This window comes from Mustela lutreola, chromosome 12 (assembly GCF_030435805.1).
Source record: "Mustela lutreola isolate mMusLut2 chromosome 12, mMusLut2.pri, whole genome shotgun sequence".
In the NCBI taxonomy this organism is placed as follows: domain Eukaryota; kingdom Metazoa; phylum Chordata; class Mammalia; order Carnivora; family Mustelidae; genus Mustela; species Mustela lutreola.
Genome location: NC_081301.1, coordinates 29,842,697 through 29,859,940, shown reverse-complemented (window position 1 = coordinate 29,859,940; position 17,244 = coordinate 29,842,697). Strand labels below are relative to the sequence as shown.

The 17,244-nt window shown below is 43.0% G+C and overlaps 1 long non-coding RNA gene across 1 annotated transcript; it reads left to right on the top strand.

The window, feature by feature from the left end:
• Positions 1–457: 457 nt before the first annotated feature.
• Positions 458–14,865, top strand: LOC131812816 (uncharacterized). Its single transcript, XR_009346496.1, has 3 exons — positions 458–540; positions 1,141–1,314; positions 12,706–14,865. It is a non-coding gene; the product is annotated as an uncharacterized LOC131812816 (long non-coding RNA).
• Positions 14,866–17,244: the final 2,379 nt, after the last annotated feature.

Sequence of the window (17,244 nt, the reverse complement as noted above, 5' to 3'; positions counted from 1 at the left end):
GATGGGAAGGCATTGCGCACCAGTAGAAAGAGGTAGAGCTAGGGAGGCAAAAGATGTGGGTGGTGGTCTAGTTCTGCCCCAGGCTAGCCAGGGGACTGAAGGAAACCATGTTCTCTTGGCCTCTAATTCCTGACGTGCAAAGTGGGCTTAGGAATACCACCCCTGTATAACGTTTCCGTGTGGTCCCCGAGTGAGCGATAGCATCTAAGTGAGTGCTTTGGAAACAATAAAGCCCTACCTAATTACAGGATGACTAGACTGAGCTACTCCAGGGAAGCAAACGCTACCAGTGCTCCTGTGATATGCGTGTACATGTGTACACACACACACACACGAGAATCAGAAAACAAGGTTCTGGCCCTAGTTCTATGCTGAACAATGGAACATATTGCCCAAGGGAAGGCAGTACCATTTGTTGACCACTTACTCCTCCCAGGACTTTTTGTGGGCACTTCACATAGAATACATCATTTAGCTGGGTAGGCGTTGTTTTGGGGAGGAAGGAATTGATCCTATCTCTGGCTCAAGGTCACATCATTAGTAAGTATTGGGGAAAGGACTTAAATATCAATCTGTGATTTTAAAGCCATCTTAGGGCCTTGGACTCATCATCTTTGCAGTGAAGGAGGGATTGCTTCTAGCAGCAATATTCTGTGGTCTTCTCCACTGAAATTGCATGTTTTTAACACACATGGTTGTCCTAAAAAAAGTAAATGATTTTAAACAACAGTAAAAGAAACTTAGATTAGACTGTGAAATGTTTTGTTTTGGGAAGTATTGTTAAAATAGATTATTTATTAACTAGAAATCTTCAAAATACTGGGGCACCTGGGTGACCCAGTTGGTTGGGCGTCTGACTCTTGATTTCAGCTCAAGTCGTGATCTCAGGGTTCTGGGATTGAGCTGGCATTAGGCATCAGACTCTGTGCTCAGCAGGGAGTCTGCTTGAAGGAGTCTCTCTCCCTCTGTCCTTCCCCCAGCTTGCGCTCCTACTCGTAATCTCTTTCTCTAAAATAAAGAAATAAAGCTTGGGGGGAGGAGGAAAGAAATCTTCAAAATACTGGTATGTATGAAAGAACATGGGTAGTTCTAACTCCCTGTCTCATATTCCCCTTCCCTTTGGGTGGCTCCGTCCCACAGGAATGAAGAGTGCCAAGCTGACCAGATCCTGGAAAGCTGGATGAAGAGCCCAGACTCTGAGAGGCAGCCAGTCAGCCAGCATCTGCAAATAGTGGGCCAGTCCATTGCTTAGTGACCACCTCAGTGCCATCTACTCTCCCACAAAGTGAAGAACAGGATCATTCAGCCTCCCAGGTAATTAAATTTCAAACTCAACCTTGTGCCTTTCTGAATATCCAGACATAAATTATTTTGTGGCATGTCAATATCCTTTCATCATTAAGAATCTGGACTTTGAAGTCATATAGCACTTAAATTCTGACTCAGAGCTTCCTTGCTGTGTTATTTTGGGTAAGTCCTCTAAGCTCTTTGAGCCTCAGTTGCTTCAGCAGCAAAAGGATAATAGTCCAATGTAAGCTACAACATTGTTGGAAGATTGGCTTAATGATGATGAACAAAAAGGGTTTTGCATAATGCCTGGTAAAGATTAATTACCAGATAAATAACAGTTGCTATCATCTTCTTCATCATCATCCCCTTCTTCTACATTCTCCAAATTCCCTTTTGCCTCTCAATTACCAAAGAAGAGTCACAACACCCAACCTCATCATGTCCTGTGTATCTTCATCCTGAATACTCACACCTCACTCCCACCCTCAGAAGCTTTCTTCATTTAATAAGCAGAAAAATTAAGCTGGATCCTGAGTTCATCTCAAAAGTGGCATACCCACACCCAAGAAAATGAACACTCCCCCCACAAGAAGATAGTGGGGATTTTTAGATGAGGAAGGATTTTTTTTTCACCCATTAGGGTATCCAAAGTTTGAAAGGGTGACTTATACTTTGAAAAGGATGAAGAGAGAGGTAGAAGCAGGTCTGAGGAGATGGGATAAAATGGTAATGTGATTTGTAGAAAGTGGAAAGAAGCATGAAGGAGGAGAGATGAATAAAGGGATGTCCATGTATTAGGGACTTAAAAGTGAGACAGAAAACCATTAAAATCCTAGAGGAGAAAACAGGCAGGAACCTCTTCGACATTGGCCATAACAACTTCTTACTAGATGCTTCTCCTGAGGCAAGGGGAACAAAAGCAAAAATAACTATTGGGACTTCATCAAAATAAGAAGGTTCTGCACAATGAAGGAAACAATCAATGAAATCCAAAGGCAGCCTGTGGATTGGGAGAAGATATTTGCAAGTGACATTTGTGATAAAGGGCTAATATCCAAAATCTCTAAAGAACTTATAAAACTCAACACCCAAAAAAAACCCAAGACCCAGTTAGAAAATGGGCAGAAGACGTTTTCCAAAGAAGATATACAGATGGTCAACAGACACATGAAAAGATGTTCAAAAGCACTCATCATCAGGGAAATACAAATCAAAAGTACAAGAAGATACCACCCCACATCTGTCAAAATGGCGAAAATTAACAACACAATAACAATAGGTGTTGGTGTGGGTGTGGAGAAAGGGGAACCCTCTTGCACTGTTGGTGGAAATGCAAACTGGTGCAGCCACTCTGGAAAACAATAGGAAGGATCAAAAAGTTAAAAATAGAGCTACCCTATGACCCAGCAATTGCTCTACTAGGCATTTATCCAAAGGATACACAAATACAGATTCAAAGGGATACACACACCCCAATGTTTATAGCAGCATTATCAGCAATAGCCAAATTATCGAGAGAGTCCAAATGTCCATTGACTGATGAATAGATAATGAAAGTGTGGTATATCTATATAATGGAATATTACTTGGCCATAAAAATGAATGAAATCTTGCCATTTGCAGCAACCTGGATGGAGCTAGAGAGTATAATGTATAGAGAAAGACAAATACCATATGACTTCACTCTTATGGGGAATTTGGAATTTAAGAAACAAAAGAAACAAACATAGAAAAAAGAGAGGAAAACCAAGAAACAGACTCTCAACCACAGAGAATGCACTGATGATCACCAGCGGGGAGGGCGACATAGGTGACGGGGACTAAGGAGGGCACTTGTGGTGATGACACCAGCTGTTGTACAGAAGTGTTGAAGCACTAAATTCTACACCCAAAACAATATTACCCTGTATGTTATCTAACTAGAATTTAAACAAAAACCTGAGAAAGGAAAAACAGAGAGCGAGCTGGCCATGCAGCCACTCTTCCAGAGTTAAAAAAGCAGGTGGAGCTGCAGGAATGGCCACCACGCCAGGCAGGCAGGAGCCGATTTCCTCAGCACGCCTGTGCCCACCATTCTGGAAACATGGCTGAGCTGCACCTCTGCAGGCCAGTTCCCTGTGGCAGAGCTGGCTCCCGGCTGTGCTGGGCCCCACTGCAGGGCCAGACAGAGGTGTAACTATGAGGCTGGAACAAGTCATCTCTGAGGCAGGGAGCCCAGGGAGGTCCGCATCCAATTATTGGCACCTCCACGAAGGAGGCTGTGGGCAGACGGACCCTGTTAGGCAACTGCTGGTTCCCCTGAGGCAGGAGAGGGGAGAATTCACCCTCTTTAAATCTGTTTCCTGCCCTGGGCCTGCCCTCTTCTGCCAGAGGCTCTCCTTTGGGCCCGTTGTCCAGGGAAAACAAAGACCTTTGATCCTGGTGGGGCAGTGGTAGGGGTGGGGGGTGTAAAAACCACCACTTTAGAAAGTGGGGAGACAAAAGGCAATCACTTATTATTACAAGTAACTATATTCTGGAATGTCATGGTCAAGGAGCATGGTCAATATGCATTAAGTATGATTGCTAGAACTCTTGTCCATGCGGTGTGTGGTCAAACCGGCCAATCTTTTTTCCAGTGCTCCCTCCTCTCCTCCAGCCCCCAGAGACACTGTCCCTGGGATCTTTTCTGTCATGCATTCTGGAATTTTAAGGTTAGCTGCCAGTAGTGGTTCTGCAAAAGTGAAGGTCCCTTTTGGGTCTAGGAGGGCAAGAAGGCAAGATCGCAAAGAGCTATGGTTAACTCACACCTCTGCTTGGCTTTCTTTGCCCTTGTAGATCCAGATAGAATTGGCTCAAACCTCTGTTCGACAACCTCCAGAAAGCCCAAGCCTTCCCCCAGCTTTGAGGGAGATTCTGGGGGTTAAGGTCACTCTGGCTCAGCGCTTCTCATTTCACTGAATCAGTCAAGCACACCGGTCATGCCCCAAGCAAGGATACGAGTCCTGTCCCTACCTTGGTGACCCAGAGGGTAACTTGACTCCTTCATTAGATTTCCATAAAAAAGCAAAAACAAACAAGTGAACAATGCGGAAAGTCTTTTCATAATGTTAAAAGTTTAAATGAGTCATATTAAAACCCTAAGAACTTATTTGAATAACACCAAGTGGTTAGAAGCATTCCTTTCAGGAGAGTTGAAGAAAGACTTCTAGTTAAAAGGCAGAAACTGAGAAAAGAAATTACTGATTAGCTACGGCTTAAAACCTAGTTGGCTCTTAGGGATTGGCTGTCCTTTGGTTTCCATTTCGTAACCTTGAGGCATTTACCAGCTTAGATTTTGGCTTGCTTAGGTAGGCTCTCTGGCATTCGCGACACCTCTAACGGCCTCCTTGTATAATTGATTTAACCATAGACATAGCTAATGGTCTGTGGAGAGGAAGGGTATTACATGATGGCCATAGAACAATTTAAAACGGAACTTTAGTCATCCCTGTTCCTAAAAGTCCTTCGAAACAGCCCCCCTCACCCAGGTGGGGTGGTCCAGTCACTATTAGAGGCTCTACTTCTCTCCTCTGCCATGTCCCCTGTTCATTTCTTCCCTCTCAGTTTGTCCTTAGAAGTCCGAATTGTTTGTACTTAACCAGTAGGCTGAGGCATTACCCCACCACACACCTCCAGACCTTTGTATCTCCAAACAAATCAATGTTCTGGGCTGTCAGAAAGAGCCCTGTGCTCTGCTCTGATAGGCCACTCAGAAAACCTGAAGCTTCGCCAACCTGCCCCACCTTCCTTCAGGGGTATTTGGTATTACATCACAATTTTGGTTTCTCTCGTAAGCATATTCCAAGGTTGTGTGGTGAGGGCCACGAGAGAGGCAAGCCCCCTTGTGAGTTCAAAGGAGGATCATCTCTTTCTCTGAGATGGTAAGGGAAGAATCCAAACGCAGACCCACTGACCAGAAGCGAGAGGGTTGAGGTTTTCCTGCTCTGAGGTAGAAGTTCAGGTGCGTGTTTTAGAGGGAGGTGGGTGCCAGGCTTCGAGGAGGAACAATCCTCCTGTGGGCCTGTTTTCCCCTTGCCCTACTGCTCTGAATGTGGGAGTGGAACAGAACCAGAAAACACCAGAGAAGAATGAACAAAGGACAAGTATTCCTTTGTACCCAGATGATGTAATTTCACTTTCTTGAGCTAGACATGGCAAGGACAAACTGTGACTCTGTTAGCTAATCATGGCCTGGAAGAAAGGCAAGGGAAGATCTGCGCAATTCGGAACTTTAAATTATTTGTTCCTAGATGTTTACCTCCTTTAAAGGGGGTCTTCAAAGTCAAGCCCACAACTGGTGTGACATTTTTACACAATTGCTTATAAAGCCAGCAACAGGGCTGTTTTCATTAGGTATGTATCAAAGAAGTTTTCCATCTTGGCCAAGGAGGGCATCTAGCCAAGGCTGGAACTACTTGGCTATTAACATACAGACTATTTAAATTTGGGGCATTTAACTTTAACCAGGACCAACACATAAAGATAGGAAGATCTGAGCTTCACATTTAAGAAAGGACTCAAATTTGGTTTTGACATTATCACCAAATGAGTTATACACAAAATTATTGTTAGATGTGTATATTCAGAGCATTAACATGTTAAATGTATGCACCCAAAATAATCCTGGTTTTGCCATTTCTTCATTTTTAACATATTTACTGGAAGCTGAAAATTAGGGGAGTAGCTTAGATCTCCTGTGGCCTCTGAAAGGCCCTGTCCCATGTCTCTTGATTATGTAGAAAGAGAGATATCTTTGTTCTACAGCAAAGGACTGTAAACCTGGGCTTAAGTCCCTTAATTATTGGGAAGATCGCCTGAAAGAAACATCAGGAGAGGATCCCTGGACGAATATGCAGTCGGTCCAGTCCGTCAGAGGTGCAAAGAATGGACACGTTGCCTACCCAGGCCCACACCTTTCCTGCTGGAACTGTTTCCGGTGAATAACACTGATGTGCTTTTGGTATGCTATGCTCTGACTTGCCTGCGGGCCAAAAGCAAAAACTGGTCTGCGCTACTCACGCTCAGGACATTGTCCAATAATCCCCTCACAAAGCGTGCTCGGTATGAAGTACACAGACAAAAATTCTTGCCTGGACTGAGAATTATGAAGAGGTGTGCAACTCCTGGACAGTTGGTTTAATTGTATCTTCTAATGTCATGAAACCACTTAGCTGACCACATTTCCATTTCTCATTGTCTGCTAGTTCATCCAGAGACATATTTTTGATCTACTCATACCATTGTTATTAGTCTGGCTAGTTCTCTTTTGGTTTATCTCTGGGTTTTTGTTTTTTGGTGTTTTAGTGTATGTTTGGTTTTGTGTGTGTGTGTTCTTACATTTTATTCATTAATCCAGATGTTTTTTATTTTTAATGAATAGTTTGAAACAGGAATTTAAATGTATTTTTCCCAAATAGTAAAGTATGTGAGGCATGCATGTTCTTTTTTTTTTTTTTTAAATATGATTTTATTTATTTATTTGTCAGAGAGAGAACACAAGCAGGGAGAGCCATAGGCAGAGGGAGAAGCAGGCTCCTCACTGAGCAGGAGCCCTACCCAGGACTCAGTCCCAGGACCCTGGGATCATGACCTGAACCAAGGGCAGACATTTAACCAATTGAGCCACCCAGATGTCCCAGCCATGCTGTTCTTAACCTTCTTCATGCATGTTCTTAAGTGCAAATAACAGACTCAACTTGTCTTAGCTTGGGCTGCTCTACCCAAATACCATAGACTGGGTGGCTTAAACAACAAACATTTATATTCTCACAGTTCTGGAGGCTGTGAAGTCCAAGATCAAGGTGCTGGCAGAACCAGGGTGTGGTGAGGACATGTCTCCTGGTTTGCAGATGACTGTCTTCTCATTGTATCCTCACAGGACCAAGCAGAGAGAAAGGAAACAAGCTCTCCCCTGTCTCTTCTTATAAAGGCACTAATCTCATCCATGAAGGCTCCCCAAATGCTCCCCAAAGGCTTCCCAAAGGCCCCACCTCCTAGTACCATTACATCAGGGGTTAGGAATATGAATTTTGTGATGACACATTCAGTCCATTACTAGCTTAAGCAGAGAAGGCTTTGTTAAAGGGTATTTGGTAACTCACAGACCTCTGTGAGAGCCAAAGAACTAGGATTGTAGGGTATAATACGCAGCCAAGAACAAGACAGTCATGGTCAGCACATCTGACCATACCACAGGATGGTTCTAACGAAAAGAACTTTTTAAAAAATGGACTCAGGGGGACATCTACAACTCTAACACGACTGCCCCAAAACACTCGTGACACCACATGTCCCAGAGGAATAGCCTCCCTGAATATGCCCCCTCATGTGGCTCTTCTCCACATCAGGTGTCATGGGGGCAGAGTAACGGGGAGTGTAGACCTAAGTCATAGACCTGATTTATGGATTCTCCTGGGAAAGCAGGACTTGTTTACAAAGTGAGAAAGGTGTTCAAAAGATATTGGACCACCATGATGAAGTGTTCTGTTACCATAATCACAACACTATTTCTAAAACAATTCAGCGTTCTTCTGAGATACTGTTCATAATATACTTGATTAATACATATATGTAGGGGCACCTGGGTAGCTCAGTGGGTTAAGTGTCTGCCTTTAGCTCAGGTCATGATCCCAGGGGTCTGGGATAGAGCCCGGCATTGAGCCCTGAGTTGGGCTCCCTGCTCAGCAGAGAGTCTGTTTCCCCCTTTCTCCATCCCTCTCCCTCCCCTCCTCCTTATGCTCACTCCCTCTCTCTCAAATAAATAATAAAATCTTTTTAAAAAATAATACATACATGTATATGCGCCTATAGCACACACATGCATATTATGCTTTCTCGTTTTCTATGAATGCATTTTACTTTTTCCTTGTAGTACTCAATTCTGTTTTAATTACTTTAACTTTATGATACATGTAAATATCTAGATGACCTCCCCAACAATCTTCTTCAAAGGTTTCTTGGCTCCTCTTATCTTTTAATCTTCCAAGTGAACTTTAAAAGGGTTTTGTGAAATTTTCAATTTGACATTCTGATTGAAATTATAGGAAATAATTGCTGTGTTGTTAGAACTTAGCACCAAGAAAGATAAAAATGGCACCCCATTTACATTTTCATTTTCATAATTCACTAAATGATCACAGTTCTTGTGATAATCGGCTCTATGCATTTCTTGAGAAGTTTATGCTAGGAGCTTTTTTGTTGTTGCTGTGTTAAGTGAGATATTTTTCCTTTATATTTTTAACGTATTACTGCTATTAGAAAATCTACTTCTTTCATTATATAAAATCTCTTTAGTAACTTACCTTCTTTTTGACATTCATAACTAGTTCTGTTTTTCACTCGATGTCCTTCCATCTTGAATATCCTACTCTAAGAGAAATGATCTCTTGTACGATTAATAAAGTATTGCCATAGTCCTTTTCAATAGCCTCTTACCCATTGGTTAGCCCTTACAAAGGCTAAAATTTTGTGATAATCGTGAACTTCTTTATTTCTAAATTCTTTTTCATGGTAATCTACTAGGGTTCTCTTGTTAAGCGTGATATTGCTTTTAAGTTTGAGGTATTTGTTCTTAGAAAATTGTCTGTCTTCACATAACAAGAAGGAACACTGAAGCTCTAGTTCTGGCTGCGGGCAGGCATCAGCGCGGGGCTCCTGCAGGAGGAGCTGGCGGGGCCGGGCGGCGGGTGCGGGGTCGGCATGCAGGGACCTGTGGCACCCAGAGGGGGGTCGAGGTGGGGGTCTTCGTCCCCGCAGGTCGCGCTCTTGCTGGGGAGGGGGTGCTATCGCCGTGGCAGGCGGAGTCGGGGGCGCGCAGCGGCAGGGAAGGGGAAGCGAATGGGACAGTCCAGGCCGTCTGCAGGGAGCGCGCGGCCCCTCTGCGCGTCCCCGTTGCCTGCGCGCAGATGGCCGGACGACCTGCAGGGGGCGCACGAGCAGGCGGTGGCCCCGGTGGAGGCAGAGGCTGCGGAGTTGGACGCGGGAGGCAGCGAGCGCCAACGCTTTGGGGGGCAACAGAAAGCGGAGCCACCCAACGACTCGGCCTGGGAATGAAGCCCGTCTGACCGTCTACGAGCCGGCAGTATTGACCTGAGCGAATCTCGACATCCCTGCGAGAGGAGAGGAGGAGAAACCACATAAACCGTGCGCTGGCCAGAGGATATAAATGTAGATGAAGATCCAGATACGCATCATCCTTTCTGACTTCCAAAACAAATTGAACAGGTGCTTCAAGAATAAAGGAGAATAAATAAAATCTTAAAAAAAAAAAAAAGAATAAAGGAGAAAAGACGCATTCCACCCCAAAAAGGCAACAAAGGAGCGTGAAACAGAAATGGAAGAAGAGACAGTGCAAAATAAGATGGTAGAAATAAATTTAAAAATCTCAATTATGACAAATATGAATAGATTAAGGTCACCAGGGGCGCCTGGGTGGCTCAGTGGGTTAAGCCACTGCCTTCGGCTCAGGTCATGATCTCGGGGTCCTGGGATTGAGTCCCGCATGGGGCTCTCTGCTCAGCAGGGAGCCTGCTTCCCTGTCTCTATCTCTGCCTGCCTCTCCGTCTACTTGTGATTTCTCTCTGTCAAATAAATAAATAAAATCTTAAAAAAAAAAAAGAAATATTTTTATTTATTTATTTGACAGAGAGAGATAGTGAGAGCAGAAACACAAGCAGGGGGAGTGGAAGAGGGAAAAACCGGCTTCCCACAGAACAGGGAGCCTGAGGCTGGGCTTGATCCCAGGACGCTGGGATCATGACCTGAGCTGAAGGCAGACTGAAGGCTTAATGACTGAGCCACCCAGGCGCCCTTGGATTTTTTTTTTTTTTTTAAATCAGTAGATGCTCTTTATAAGTGACACAGTAGAAATGTAGATTCAGAAAATTTTAAATAAAAGACTTTTTTTTTGTTCTAAATGCTTATATCACAATAGCAAAGAGACTAAAAATTAAGCTGAGCTACTTAAGTTGAAAGAAAAAATAGACCCAAAGAAAAGATAAGAGTGGAAACAAATGAAACAAAATAGAGGTAAGATTCTTTTAAAAGTGAATGAATGACACACCCTTTGCCAAGAGTGTTTACTTGTCTTCTTTTTTTCCTTTATCAATGTTAAGAATAAAAGGAAGGGTACTTAACAGGCAATAAGAATCTCAAAATATTTGTTAGCAGGGTACGTGGGTGGCTCAGTGGGTTAAGCCTCAGCCAAATAGCCTACCATTTCCTCATTTCCTCATTTAAATATTTTGGCATCTCCTAGACACCATTTAATTTGACTCATGTACTTTTTCTTCATGTCTGATCCATGTCTATAGTAGCACTTCCTGAAGGTTCTTGTAAAAATGAGTTATTGTTTATAAAATAGAATCTATCTTAAAAAAAAGACCCCAAAATGTATTTCCAGATTGCATAACAGAGAGTACGTCTGGTTAATCCCCCCGTAGGCTATGTGTGACTATACACACTTCACTCTGCTCTTGGTTCATCCCCATTTTGAGGTTCCACCACCTCAAACTTAAAGGGCCCCAAAGTGAACTCACATCCCTTCCACTACCAACCACAGACGCAAGAACCGCTAGCATTGATTCAGCCTTTAATGTGAACCAAGCATGTTACATACATCTTTCAATTGATAGGTGTTGACCTCGACCTCACCATTTTCCAGGTAAGCAAGTGGAGAGCTTATGTAATTTGCCCAAGGTCATACTGAGCTAAGACATGACCCCAGCAGATTCGACTCCCAAGCCCTGGTGCTTAACCACTTCTTTCTACCCAAGCTTTCTGTGATGGCAAGAGATAATTCCTAAAACAATGGCTGGTGGAATGATTGGCAAAAGAAATGTTTTCCTTTACATCTCATAGCAAATCAATGTCTATGATAAATCCAGAGCTCTGGCATCCTCTGAGATCATTCAGTCCCTGTGATTCCTGCCTTTGCCAACAAACACCCCTGAAAATGAGTGTGTTCAGCCAAGTAGATTCTGCTCAGAGAAACTGTGGTCTTTTATTCCTTAGTGACCTCTTCTGGTTTGCCGACTGCCTGCTGGGACATCCACCTTGGAGTGCCCCTGGCTTCCTGCCTCCTGCATACTTGTACTTGGGCGACAGAGAAAAGGCCATAGGGGAACTGCCTGATTCTGGGACCTTCAACTACTCATTTCACCACTATGAATGTCAGTTTTCTCATTTAGTAAAGGCAAGCACAGACATACGCCCCCAACAGAGCTGTAAGAATTAAATGAAATATGGCCTATGCAGGGGCCATAAGAATTTTAATTATAGGGACGCCTGGGTGGCTCAGTAGGGTGAGCCACTGCCTTTGGCTCAGGCCATGATCCTGGGGTGCTGGGATCGAGTCCTACATCGGGTTCCTTGCTCTGCAGGGAGCCTGCTTCTCTCTCCGCCGCTGCCTGCTTATGTGTGCGTGCTCTCTCTCTCTCTCTCTCTCTCTCTAACAAATAAATAAATAAAATCTTAAAAAAAAAAAAAAAGAATGCTAGGGGCATCTGGGTGGCTCAGTGGGTTAGAGCCTCTGCCTTCGGCTCAGGTCATGATCTCAGAGTCCTGGGATCGAGTCCCGCATCGGGCTCTCTGCTCAGCAGGAAGCCTGCTTCCTCTTCACTCTCTGCCTGCCTCTCTGCCTACTTGTCATCTCTGTTTGTCAAATAAATAAATAAAATCTTTTTTAAAAAAAGAATGTTAATTATAATATGTGACAGAGATAGAAGAACAAAAGAGAAAGTAGAAAAAGAACTGAACATTACAAGATAGGAATGTGGTCAGTTTTTGTTTCTTTCTTATAGATGCTTTCATTCCTCCAACGGGTACCATTGCTGAGGGCTGCCTGTGTTCCAGGCACTGTTACGAATGATGGAGAAGACTTCCCTCAGGGGCTGAAGGGGAGGAGAAACTTGACCTCTCCCCTGGTAGGGTCTCCTCAGCTGGGCCTGAAAATTGAATCAACATAAAACAGGTTAACAGGAGAAAAGCAAACAGATTTTCACATGTACGTGGCCCCACAAGAAAATGAAGACCCAGGGAAGCAGTTAGAGCTGAACGTCTATATTCTAAATCAGGCAAAAGTAGTAAATTGGGGAAACATGAAAAGACCAAGCTTTGGGACAGTCACTGGTGGAGAGGTGACTGAGATGGAAGGGTTAGTTGAACGAGGTTGGTTTGTACAGATTTCTCTCAGCATAGTCTCCCACCTCTGGTGATAAGAACTTTTCTGCCCTTCTGTTATAGGGGAGGCATCTTTCACACAGGACTTTCATCTTCTGCTTTCAGGAATAAAAAGGAAGGTCAGTGTCCTTTTTGCCTCTGCTGCCCTTTAGATGGCAAAACAATCTTGATGTCAAAGTGACGTTTTTGGAGATGACATATTCTGGTTTCCTTCAGGGTTCACACCTGCAGGGGAGAGATGGGCTGTAACAGATAACGCCACATGATAAGTACGGTAAGAGAGGTATGCTCAAAGCAGTGAAGGAGTCTCACATGCCTTTTCTGGAAAAGGGAAGTAAAATCCCAGGTAAGTTTATTGGGGGCATCAAATGGGGACCTGCCGGCTTGCACTCTGTCCTCTAGAGGGAGCTCATGCTCTTTCTCTGAGATCTGAGAAGCCTTCTTTCTTATCCGGGGATCTCTTCAATAGAGCTGGGTTAAGATAAATGCTCAGGTGCCTTTTGGTCTTTTTAGATATTCCCTGTTGAATGGCTTCCCACCTTGCTCCTCTTCACAGCTGGTACCATCGGGGGAGGCTGAGTCCTCCTCCCACTCGAAAACTTTGCTTCCTTCAATTGGAAGACAAAGCCAGAACCAGAGTGAAGTCTCCCCAGGCAAAAGAATGACTCATCTGGGCACAATTCCTATTTCATAGCACAATCTAAGAAGACAGATGACATCAAGATTTGGGGATGATTTTCCCATAATAGTCACTTGTGCACAGACTCTAAGGGGGTGGCCTTTGCCAAGGTACTGAAAGGAGGGGTCAAGACAGGGTTCAGAAATTTGGGACCCAGACATATTTATCACTCACCACAACTAACAGATAAATTTAGATATTTCCATTTTATTTTTTATTAATGTTTTCTTTGTCATTTCATGACTACATGATTTGTTGAATCAGGGTTCTCTTGAGAATTTGGCAAAAACCCAATTCAGAAATTTTCTAGAATTTATTTATTGCAACAACTATATTTCATAGGAATATATATCTCTATTTCCTCGATTGATTCCCTTCTTTTCATCATGTATATTTTTATAATCTATCAATGTTTCCATATGCATACTCTTACATAAGGAAGCCTAAAATAGTCTCTGATTGTCTCACATGGAAAATTAAGATAGAGTCTCTCAGTTTGTATGATATCCAAAAGAAGAGAGATATGGACAATTTTTTTCATTTAATTTTAATTTTGTTTATTTAATGTATACCACTTGATGAGTTAGAGATAAATATACACTCAGGAAACCAACAGGGTATATACCAGATACATCTATCACCTCCAAAAGTTTCCTCTCACCCTCTTTAATTATTATTACTTTTACTATGTGATAACATTTAACGTAAGATCTTAGCAAAGGTTTAACCGAAGATTTAACATAAGATCCTATCAAGTTTTAAAGTGTACAATTGCTATAGACTTCTTGTTAGCTGAAACTTTACCATTTGGTTAATACTTTTCTGTTTCCCTCTCCCCCAGCCCCTAGATGCTAGAAGCCACCATTCTACTCTCTGTTCAATGAGTTTGACTATTTTAGATTCCTCATATAAATGGTATGTTGTATTTGTCTGTGTTTAGCTTATTTTACACTCTCTCAGCTTATCCATGTCATCAGAATTGGCAAGACTTCCTTTTTTCTTAAGGCTGACTAATATTATATCGTATGTGTACAACACATTTTCTGTATCCATTCATCTGTTGATGGACATTTAGGTTGCTTCCGTGTCTTGGCTACAGTAAATAATGCTGCAATGGCTACAGGAGTGCAGAGCATTTCTTTTAGATTCTGATCTCAATCCTTTGGATATATACCCAGAAATGAAATTGCTGCCTCATATGGTGGTTCTAGTTTTAATTTTCTGAGGAACCTCTGTACTGTTTTCCATAGTGGCTGCACCAATTTTTTTTCTACCAACAGTGCATGAGGGTTCCCTTTTCTCTGCATCTTTGCAACATTTGTGATCTCTTGTCTTTTTGATAATAGCCATTTAATAGGTGTGAGGTGATACCTTATTGCGGTTTTGATTTGCATTTCCGTGGTGATTTGTGATCCAATTCACATTTTTAAAAAATAAGATGGGTTCTGGATATAACCCTAATATCGGGGCTTCTACAGATTCTGAAAAAAGAGGAAACTTATGCTAAATATGAAGCTTGGGGATTTAGTGCGCTGGTTCTTCTCTGAGAGACTGTGCCTGAGACTAGCTTCAGTGCTGAGACCACACACGGGCACATTGAGCTCATGGAGGTGGGCCCTACACATCCCTCCTGACAGCCTTGGGACAATTTGTTACAAAGACTTTCTAATATTTTTGAAGCTGGAGGGAATCTTATAAGAAGTATACTTTTATTGCTTTTATTTCCCCCTAAAAAACTTAAAGTTTCCAGATATGGCATGTCTTTTATAATTGAGGGCATCTTCAAATCAAAGGGACAGTATATAGAATTCATTTATAGAACTTTAGATTCATAAAATGTTATAACTAGTGGGCATTAAAGATAAGATGATCCAGCAAATTTTAAAGGCTTTTTCCATTGTTTCTTAAATCTGGACTTTTTTGATGTAAGTCTGTAGAGAAGCTCTGCAGAAACCAATAGATCAAAGCACGGTGAGCTGGGGTGCCTGAGTGGTTCAGTGGGTTAAGCCTCTGCCTTTGGCTCAGGTCATGATCTCAGTGTCCTGGGATTGAGCCCCACACTGGGCTCTCTGCTCAGCAGAGATCCTGCTTCCCGCTCTCTGCCTGTCTCTCTGCCTACTTACAATTTCTGTCTGTCAAATAAATAAATAAAAATTCTTAAAAAAAAAAAAAAAACACCAAAAACACAGTGAGCTGATAGATAACCCAGCACACTCACCCTCCTCTCTGCTGACCTACAGTCCTGAAAAGAGCTTATCAAGAGCAGTTTGAAATGTAACGAAAAGATGCAGCCAGCTCTTGTATCTTTGGCACAAAAACCACTATGTGAGTCTTTTCAAAATAACAATTTTACGGAGATAGAATTGACATAATAAACTGCACATTTGTAAAGTGTAACCTCTGATGTTTGGGCACATATACACCCATGAGACCTTCACTGCAATCAAGATACCGAATTTACCCATCACCCCTAACAGTTTCTTCATGTACCTTTATCCTCTCTACCTCACCCCACCTCATCTTCAAGCAACACTGATGTGCTTCCTGTCCTGTGGGGTTAGATTTTATCTTCTAGAGGTTTACAGAAATGACATCATCCAACACATGCTTCTGTTCGTGTGTTTGCTCCGGCTTCTTTCACTCAGCGTCATTATTTTGAGATTCACCCATATTCAAGCCTTTCATTGCCGACTAGTATTCCAGCAGTTGGATGTCCCTCTGGTTTATCCACTTGCTGCTGATGGACATTTGAGTGGTTTTCAGGTTTTAACTATTATAAATAAAGCTCTGTGAATATCCATGGGCAAGTCTTCATGGAGACATATATTTTCACTGTTCTTGGGATAAATACCTAGGAGTGGAATGGCTGGAGCTGATCAAACGGTAGGTGTGTATCGAACTTTTCTAGAAACGAGCCACCTGTTTTTCACAATGGCTGTACCACTTTATGTTCCCACCAGCTGTGTGTGAGAGTCTGGCTGTTCCACATCCTCGCCAACACTTGGTATGGTCACTCAAAATTAATTTTTTAGCCACTTTAGTGCATGTGTAGGGGTATGTCATTGTGGTTTTAATTCGCATTTGCCTAATGACTAATCTTGCTGGGCATCTTTTCACGTGCTTGTTTGCCATTTCTGGGTGGACTGTCTGTTATTCTTTTTTTTTTTTTTTTTTTTTTTAAGATTTTATTTATTTATTTAACAGAGAGAGATCACAAGTAGGCAGAGAGACAGGCAGAGAGAGCGGAGGAAGCAGGCTCCCTGCTGAGCAGAGAGCCTGATGCGGGGCTCGATCCCAGGATCCTGGGACCATGACCTGCACTGAAGGCAGAGGCTTCAACCCACTGAGCCACCCAAGCGCCCCTGTCTGTACATTCTTGTCTTTCAGCTGCTTCAGTTTTGTTTTTTTTTTTTTCTCTTGAAAAGTTTCTGCAGTTTTGGGAATGCTTTGAGGCATTTTGCTCTCTATTTTTCTATTCTAAAATTTTATTGACGGGACTATTAGATAAGCCACACAATCAGATGGAAACCGAGTTAGATCGATGTTAACTAACAGCTACCTAAGTAGGTTAGTGCTTACGGCACACTCAGGCTGGCAGAAGCGAAGGCGAAATGAATGAGGGAAATCATGGCATATGGTTGGGAGAGGGTGGGAGAGGTTGAGAGAAAGAAGCCAGGCAGGGAAGAACTAACTCTGCCCCGTCCAGAGTCTTTCCCGTCGTTCTGCCTCTATCATGGCCAAACTTTCACGGTCTTTTTCCCCCAAAGTTACTTTTTTAAATTATGATGATGGGAGAACTTTTTATTATTTTCGTGGCAAACATGTTAAGGAGGTGGGGCCCTTAGCTCAGCTGCAGAATCTAGCTGCAGGCTATTCCATGTGGCAAGGCTCCCGAGAACTTTCATGGCGAGCTGCTTGATCGGAAATCCATGCACAGGCAAAAGAAGGTGTATCCATGGGATGCCTGGGTGGCTCAGTCGTTAAGTGTCTGCCTTCAGCTCAGGTCATGGTGGATCAAGTCCCTCATCAGGCTCCTTGCTCAGCGGGGAGCCTGCTTCTCCCTCTGCCTGCTGCTC